The following is a 9,887-nucleotide window of genomic DNA, read 5'->3' as shown; positions in this document are numbered from 1 at the left end:
GGCCTGGTTCAGTTGGCTGGGATGCTTCTAAAGCCCATGGTAGGGCTCCAGAAATACAAGGTGGGAGTTAGGACATAGAAAAAGAACTTAAAACACTTCAACTTGAGTGGAGAGGAGGTGGTGGGGGATTTAAAAAGAACAACAAAAAACCTCCAATCCCACTTTCTCTCTGATCCTTCACCAATTGTTGCAGTGTTCTAGCTGCCCTATTTGTGGACCATTCACTTGCCCTGGCTGGGAGAAAGCTCACTCTGAAGGATCCGAATAGTATTTCTACATGTCCCCAGGCTAACAACGTGACCTCTTGGCATAATGAAGGTTATTTTCCTCTTAGCAAGGATATTCAGGTGTCCTAATTTCATGTACATTGCTGCTCAAGGGCCATGTTAAGCACACAGAGACAAAGACTAAAGATCAAAACATTAGACAGGACATAGAGCTTTAAAGAGCATGGCTGTTTCACTTAGAAGCACTGAGAAGTCCAGGGTCAATCGAGGTAGTGGGGGAGGGGATCAGAGAAAGGAGCCAGAATTGAATGGAGTAAATTCTAGGTTTACCTTATGACTTTGGAAACTTTGAATTCATTACTAAGTCGTTAGCTGACTGAGTTTGCTTGTCACAAATCTCATGAGGTCGCTAGAAAGAATAATAGTATCATATGTACAATGTGCCCATTGCAGTGTGTGGCACATATAAGTGCTCTATCACTGTGGAGTACATGGATGATTTTTCCTTGAACAACACAAATTTTGCAAAACCTGGATAAGGTGGACATGAATATGGAAATTCAAACTCAGGTAAAAGGGAAAAAGCATTCAGGATGACATGGGAAGAGTGTTTTCAATGATAGATTATCTTTTTGTTCTAATAATGAGGGTTGTAGATGGAAGAAGGCCAAGGGTGTAGAAATTATCCAAGTTACATATTTATATAATTTTAATAATGTAACTTACAATAATCTTAGAAAGCAGAAGCTATTTAACTCATCATTTCTTGACATTTTTTTTTTCAGTATAAAAACGCTCTGTTTCTCATGGATCAAAAGTATAGATGTGGAAGTACCACTTGTTTGACCTTCTACTACATCTTTTGACAAGATCACCATAACTGCCACCAAGCATAAGTGTGGCCAATCCAGCCATGATCCCTTGCTCAGACTTTCTGGGCCTTGTAGATAAAAGCTGCATTTGTCTATGTTGTAAAGGGTCTGCAAGGGGTCTGTTTATCACTGTGAACTTGGAGAAAATGGCATCAGATGGATTTGGTGGCAGTATATAAAACTATGCTGCCTAAAACAATAGATCTGGATGCTGGAGACACATCTAAGGTAATTAAGCTGAAACTTCCCAATTGTGTCAAGAGGCCATAGTCTTGAGAACTCCCAATGTGAGGACACCCTCTGTGTAGGCAAAGAACTTTCCTCTTTAAGTGCACACAGATGGCCACACACAATGAGCAATTTTCATCCTCACAGTTCCTCACATTAGCTAAAAAATACATCCTTCCCCTTGACACTTCCAAGGTCAGGGAACATTGTTGAAGAGGGCCAGAAAGAATGCAATATCCCCAGATTGGGAAGTTATACTGAGGGATTGACCTCTCCCTAAATCCAAGGAGTTCCTGGGGTATTCATGACCCAATGGTGATTACTGATGACCCCTCTGAGGATGGCCAGCAGTGGCATAGATATAGGGGAGAGGGAGAATAGGAGGATAACCCAATGGCAATGTGACCAATTGTCAAAATGTCCACATAGTAAACTTCCCAATAAAACTTATTTGAAAATAAATCCTTTACATTGATACACCACATATCTTCTATAGAATTGATGTCACAGTGCTCACTTGTACTCAGTATAACTCCTTCAACACTGTCATTGTTTTACTTGATGCCTGTTAACTAAACACCTGATGTGCTGGATACTGTCCTAGGAGATGAGCCTCCACTATGACCCAAGAGATAAGGTTAGGTTCAGGTCCAGCTACTTGAAAACGAGGCCTTCCTGCACCCCTACAGACTTCTTAGTGATTCTGCATCCTCTTCTCCAGGTGAACACAGAACATCTGGATCATAGATGGAGCCACTTTAGAGCGTGAAATGTCGTCACTGTCTACAAGGCTACAACGTGAAGACGAGGAGAAGAAGATCTCCACAAGCAGCATTCCTGCGGTGGAGCCAGTCTTTGTACTGAAAACCCAACATAAGCCCTATTTAGATTAATAAAAATTCCTTAAAAAAATTCTAATAAGTCCTATTCCTTAGATAATAAACTTTGTTATGCTTCTAGAATTGAGCAGAAATGCAAAGCAACAGTGTATCAGAATGCCCTGTTCCACCTGTGGAATGTGGAGTGCACAGAGAGGTGTATAGCTTGTTCCTCAAAACTTGGACATTTGTACTGGCTCAGTCTTATCTTTTGCTACAAGCCAGGGTTCCAGATGAAAAAACAGAAACTAGCAGTCTTCATGTTTTGGGTTTTGGTGCAGTTCACTACATGAGGAAAAACCCTAAAGTCAAACTTGAAATATGTGAGTCAACATAGGGCCAAACTCAATACTTGGTTTTTCATATGCTATGTCTAACTTCTCCAATTTCCTCCCAAAACTACTGGTTCAACCTCTCATAAACAAGGACCTCTTGCCACCACAAACGAACACCAGACATGCATCACTTTCTGCATCTTGATCACATGTCTTACATGCGAATTAAAGCATAGTCAGTATGTTTTGCAACCAAGTGCGTGTGTGTGTGTGTGTGTGTGTGTGAGAGAGAGAGAGAGAGAGAGAGAGAGACAAAGAGAAAGAGAGAGGGAAGGAGGGAGAGAAGGAGAGAGAGAACTGGCATGCCGGTGCCTCAGCCACTGCAATTGAACTCCAGACATGTGCCCATTTGTGTGCATGTGCCACTTTGTGCACTTATGTAACTGTATGTCTGGCTTCTCTGGGATCCGGAGTGTCAAACACAAGTCCTTAGATATTGCAGGCAGGTGTCTTAACTGCTAAGCCATCTCTGTAGCCCCTAGGTGCTTTTTATTTAAAAAATTAAATGCAGAGAAAGCGTTTGACAAAATCTAACATTCCTTCATGATAAAAGCCTACAGAGACAGGGAATATAAGGAACATATCTCAATAAAGCCTATTTCTGGCAAGCCTACAGCCAACATATTACTACATGGGGCAAACCTGGAAGCTTTTCTACTAAAATCAGGAACAAGACAATGATGTCCACTGTCCCCACTTATATAATATAGTACTGAAAGTCTTAGCCATAGCAATAAGGCAAGAGACACACATAAAAGGGATACAAATTGGAAACGAAGAGATCAAGTTATCATTATCTGCAGATGACATGATTCTATATATAAAGGACCCTAAAGACTCTACTAGCAAGCTGTTAGAGCTGATAAAAAACCTACAGCCATGTAGCAGGATACAAAATAAATGCACAGAAATCAGTAGCCTTCATATATGCTAACAACAAACACACAAAGGATGAAATCACAGAATCACTCCCATTCACAATTGCATCAAAAAAAAAAAAGTACCTTGGAATAAACCTAACGAAGGAAGTGAAGAATATCTACAATGAGAACTTTAAAACACTCAAGCGAGAAATTGCAGAAGATACTAGGAAGTTGAGAAACATCCCTTGTTCCTGGATTGGAAGAATCAAAATTGTGAAAATGCCAATCTTACCAAAAGCAATCTACACTTTTAATGCAACCCCCATCAAAATTCCAAAGGAATTCTTCATGGAAATAGAAAAATCAATGCAAAAATTCATTTGGAATCACAAAAAACCTCGAATATCTAAAATATTCCTGAGCAAAAATAATAAGGCTGGTGGCATCACCATACCTGATTTTAACCTATACTACAGAGCCATAATAACAAAAACAGCATGGTACTGGCACAAAAGCAGACATGTAGATCAATGGAACTGAATAGAGGACTCAGATGTAAGTTCAGGCAGCTATAGCCACCTAATATTTGATAAAAATGTGAAAAAATACTCATTGAAGAAAAAACAGCCTCTTCAGCAACTGGTGTAGGGAAAACTGGATATGTATCTGTAGAAGAATGAAAATAGATACCTCTCTCTCTCTCTCCATGCACAAGAATTAAGTCCAAATGGATTAAAGACCTTAACATCAGACCTGAAACTCTGAAACTGCTAGAGGAAAAAGTAGGGGAAACCCTTCAACATACTGGTCTTGGCAAAGACTTTCTGAATACAACCCCAATTGCTCAGGCAATAAAACCACAGATTAACCACTGGGACCTAATTAAATTACAAAGATTTTGCACTGCAAAGGACACTGTGAATAAAGCAAAGAGGCAACCTTCAGAATGGGAAAAAAAATCTTTTCCAGCTATATATCTAATAGAGGATTAATATCTAGGATATACAAAGAACTCAATAATTTAAGTAATAAGAAATCAAACAAGCCAATAAAAAAATGGGCTATGGAACTAAATAGAGAGTTCTCAAAGGAAGAAATATGAACGGCATATAAGCATCTAAAAAAATGTTCCACGTCACTAGTCATCAGGGAAATACAGATTAAAATTATGTTGAAATTCCAGCTCACTTCTGTCTGATTGGCTACCATCATGAAAACAAGTAATCATAAATGTTGGTGGGGATGTGTAAAAAGAGGAACCCTTCTACACTGTTGGTGTAAATGCAATCTGGTCCAGCCATTGTGGAAATCAGTGTGGAGGTTCCTAAAACAGCTAAAGATTGATCAACCATATGACCCAACTATAGCACTCCTAGGCATATATCCTAAGGACTCATTTCATTTCCTTAGAAGTACATGCTCAACAATGTTTATTGCTGCTCCAATTATAATAGCTGGGAAATGGAACCAGCCTAGATGTCCCTCAACTGATGAGTGGATAATGAAGATGTGGCACATTTATACAATGGAGTTCTGCTCAGTGGTAAAGAATAATGAAGTTATGAAACTTGCAGAAAAATGGATGGATCTGGAAAGGATTATACTAAGTGAGGTAATCCAGGCCCAGAAAGCCAAGTGCCACATGTTCTCCCTTATATGTGGTTCCTAGCTACAGATGATTGGGCTTCTGCATGAGAAGGAAAACATTCAGTAGTAGAGGCCAGTAAGTTAAAAAGGAGATATCAAAGGAAGAGAAAGGAAGGGAGGACGGTACTTAGTAGGTTGGTATTGTATATATGTAAGTAGAAGAATAGATTAATGGGAGTGCAAAGGACCAAAGTGAAGTCAGGGGAAGAGATTGAGTAGTGGAAAGGTGGAGGAAGGGTTAATAAAAATCTAAGAGGATGAAAATAAATCATATGGAATCTTCCAGTTTCAGAAAATGGAAAACTCAGGAGCCATAGATCATTGTTAGAAAATTTTCAGTGCCAGGGATAGGATACCTCCAGTGAGTCATTGGCCAGGGAGGTCTCTGATGCCCCCAAAACATTATAGGCCATTGCCGAGACCCTTGGTTTCCCACCAGGAATAGATGGTAAGACCCTATTGCTGAAGACTCCACATACTTGAGCTGCAAGGCCACTGAGAAATATCATTGGAACTGATCTGATAACCTCCTCCATATAGACCAGCTGACAGAAAGCTGGAAGAAGCCATTCTACATGTAGTCCAATGGCAGAAAGAGATGCCACCAGTGAAGAAAATCAACAGTGGACACTGAAAGCCTTAAAATTGGCCAGCCAGGCCAAATGAGCCAACAGGTGCAATAGTGGCAAGTCTGTCATGGTGGAAACCAACTGCCCTCCAATTGGACTGCAGGCCTGCTTCATGGGGAGGCAGGGAAAACACATCCCTGATACCAAAAACTTAAAACAGGGGTAGTCATGAGCCCTAGGGGTGTAACATCTGCTGATGTCTGGAAAAATGTATATACTATGTTTATCAAACTGCCCAGTCAGCACTTCTCTTAATATTTATACCCTTATATTAATGCTACTCTCACTTTGGGTAGAGAATCTTCTTTTTTCAGATGTCAGTGACGTTGGGATGACTCAGAAGGTATCATAGTGCTGGAAAGAAGTGACTGGAGTACTGAGTAACAACTAGATCACACCTTCAAAGGCTCAGGGTAATGCAGAAGAGGTGGGGGAAAGAATGTAAGAGCCAAAGGAAGGGTAGGACTTTTTACAACATGCTCCCTCCAGACATTGAATGGCCTGAATATCCATGACCTCATAGTGCCTGACACTACCTACACAAGACCATCATAAGAGGAGGAAAAGATCATGACATCAAAATCAAAGAGAGACTGATTGAGATATGGAGGGAATATGATGGAGAAAGGAATTTCAAAGGGAAAAGGGGGGAGGGTATTACCATGGGATATCTTTTATAATCATGTAAAATGTTAATAAAAATTGAGAAAAACATATTATTTTTTGTTGACAACTTCAATACTTAAATACAAGAAACCATGGTATTTCCTCCCCTCCCCCACTTTCCCCTTCATAACTCTGCTCTCCATCATATCCCCTCCCTTTCTCCATTAGTCTCTCTTTTCATGTAATGTCATCTTCTTTTTCTTCTATTTTGAGACTGTTGTGTAAATATTGCTAGGCACTGCAAGGTCTTGGATATCAACACCAAATTCTGTCCGGACAGTCCTATGTAAAGAGTGATGCCCTTCCTTTGGCTCTAACATTCTTTTCACCACCTCTTCTGCAATGAACCTTGAGACTTGGAGGTTGTTGTGAGAAGTTTCAGAGCTGGACAGTCCTCCATACCTTCTTGTCAGAGCTATGTTATCTTTTGGTCAACCCTGTGGTCTTCGTCATCTGTAAGGGGAAACTTCTCTACCCAGAAGTGAGAGTAGCATTAATATATGAGTATGAACATTAAGTATAGTGCTTTCAAGGAAATTTTGGGAGAGTAATATCTGCACTTCTCCAGACTACAGCAGGCTTTATACCTTTAAGCTCATGACCTCTCCTGCCATAGGTGTTTGATTAGTTTTTCAATAACAGACATGTATTCCCTCCCATAGAGCAGACCTTCAGTCAAATTAGAGAGCAGTTGGTTTCCCCCAGAGCAGACATGGCACTATTGCATTAATTCAGTCATTTAGCCTGTCTGGCCAAACTTGAGGCTTCCAGTGTCCACTGTTTTCACTGTTGATGACTTCTGTCTCCCATAAGGCTGCATATAGTGCAGCTTTTTCCAGCTTTCAGTTGGCTGGACTACAGGGAGGTTTTCTGTTCACCGCCAGCCTGTTTTCACAGTGACTCTGCTGCTCAGGTATGTGAAGTGTTCAGCAATACAGTCTTACATCCCATTTTCATGGGAAACCAAGGACTTTGGCAACAGCCTATAATGTTTTGGAGGCAACAGTGATCTCCCTGATCAACAACTCACTGGCAGGTATCCCATCCCTGGCACTGAAAATTTTGTAGTAACAACCTATGGCTTCTGGATGTGCAATTGTTCAAGAAAGTAGATTTTCATGTGCCTTATTCAGAATATCTTAAAGTTTGATTGACCCTCCCCCCACCTTTCTTTTATACAATCTTCCCCTGACCTCACTTAGGTCTTTACCCTCCCTGTAATCTGTTCTTCTACTTAGATATATACAATTCCATCCCTTTAAGACCTTCCCTTTCCTCCCTTCCTTATGGCCTTTTTCTATCTTATGCACCTCTGCTACTGACTTTTGGTTCCAGATCACACACAATGATATACATTTATAGCTAGGATACACATGTGAGAGAGAACATGCGACATCTGGCTTTCTGGGCCAGGGTGACCTCACTTAGTATAATCCTTTCTAGATCCACCCATTTCCCAGAAAATTTCATAGTTTCATTTTTCTTTACCGCTGAATAGAACTCTATTGTGTAGATGTACCACATCTTTATTATCCATTCATCTGGACATCTAGGCTGGTTCCATTTCCTAGCTATTGTGAATTGAGCAGCAATAAATATGGTTGTGCAAGTATCTCTAAGGTAGTGAGAAGAGCCATTAGGATACATGAAAGTTAACAATTGCATAAATTGCTATAGTTCTTCTTTCTTTTTGTTTGGATAAAAAAGTAGTAAATAGCTGGGCGTGGTGGTGCATGCCTTTAATCCCAGCACTTGGAAGGCAGAGGTAGGAGGATTGCCATGAGTTCAAGGCCACCGTGAGACTACATAGTGAATTCCAGGTCACCCTGGACTGAAGAGAGACACCACCTTGAAAATAAAAATAAAAATAAAAATTTTAAAAAGCATAAAATGACAATCCTTCTAATAAATAACAACCCATCTAAAGGCTTCAGAAAAAACAATTCAAAGCCAAATGATACAAAAAGAAATAATCAACAGCAGGGCAGAAATCAGTTGAATTAGAATTAGAAATGAAGAGAACAATTTTAAAAGTTGACGAAACAAAGAGTTGGGTCATGAAAAAGATAAATAAGATTAATAAACCCCTGATCAAAGTGAGAGAGAGAGAGGGACAGAGAGAACCCTGATCAACACGATTTTAGATGAAAAAGGTGATGTCACAACAGATTCCAACGAAATTGAGAGACTCGTGAGGACACACTTTGAAAATCCTATGATGTACCAAACTGTAAAATGCAGAAGAAACAGATTAGCTTCTCGACACATACGATCTGCCACCGTGAAAGCCGGAAGAGCGACGTAGTTTGCCGGAGCTACAACATGGAGGAGGTGGAAGAGTAATTCAACCCTCCCAGCCGCAAACAGGGCTCGGCCCTACCAGGAGGACACCCAGCGACCAGCCTGGCGTCCCTCCTCCAGGCCTGCGCCGCGCCCGCCCGCCGCCAGGCGGAGCCCTTGAGCGCCGACTTCGCAGGGGCGGGGGCGGGGCCTGCGGCGGGTCCTCTTCCGGAAGCCGCGCGCCAGCTGCGCCGCGTTTCCGGTTTCGGGCGACAGCTCCCCGGAAGGAGCCATGGAGCCAGAGCAGGCGCCGGGGCAGCTGGAAGGTGAAGGAGGCATTCTCCGTGCTCCGACTGTGCTGCTGTTGTGTTGGAGACAGATGGTCGGTCCCTACCCAAGGCTGACACAGAGAGACAGAGAGACTAGAAGCGCAGCTCTTCCTAGAAGCCATCCATTGAGAGTGGCAAACATTTCTTGTTTCTCATTTATTAAGAGAGAGAGATCGAGAGAAAAAAAAAAAGAGGTAGCAGATAGGGAAAGAGGGAATGAATGGGCCCTGACTTCCAGCTGCTGCAAAGGAACTATGGACACAATCGCAACCTTGTGCAGCTGACTTACTGGGTCCTGGGGAATCGAACCTAGGTCCTTTGGCTTTCTAAACAAAAGCCTTAACCACCAAGCCATCTCTCCATTCCTGGTTTCCAGCCCTGGGAGGCATTTTCTCTACTCGATGGGAGGACAAAGACCTTGGTGTCCTACATGCCTGGAATTTGGACTCACCTATTCCATCAGTAACACTGCACACATCCATCCAAACTAACATTTTCTCATCTTTAAGAAGCAGATAAAGTCCGGCGTGGTGGTGTACACTTTTAATCCCAGCCCTTGGGAAGCAGAGGTAGGAGGATCAATGTGAGTTCCAGGCCACCCTGAGACTAAATAGTGAATTCCAGGTCACCCTGGACTGAAGAGAGACACCACCTTGAAAATAAAAAATAAAAATAAAAATTTTAAAAAGCATAAAATAACAATCCTTCTAATATGTATTTGAAGACCCTCCATCCCTTCTTTCCTTTCTTCCTCATTCCATTCCGTTTCTTTTTCATCATAATTTCTTTTTCAAAGATACAATTTACATGCTGTAAGCACAGAACTTCAGAAGACAGCTGGGTAATCTCTATAAGAATGTAAGAGTAGGTAAGAGTCCAGGTTAATAAAAGGACTTTTTTAGTGTCAACTGGATGCTTAATTTATTACATTTC

The sequence above is a fragment of the Jaculus jaculus genome, chromosome 5 (genome assembly GCF_020740685.1).
Source record: "Jaculus jaculus isolate mJacJac1 chromosome 5, mJacJac1.mat.Y.cur, whole genome shotgun sequence".
Lineage (NCBI taxonomy): Eukaryota > Metazoa > Chordata > Mammalia > Rodentia > Dipodidae > Jaculus > Jaculus jaculus.
This window is presented reverse-complemented; position numbering follows the sequence as displayed.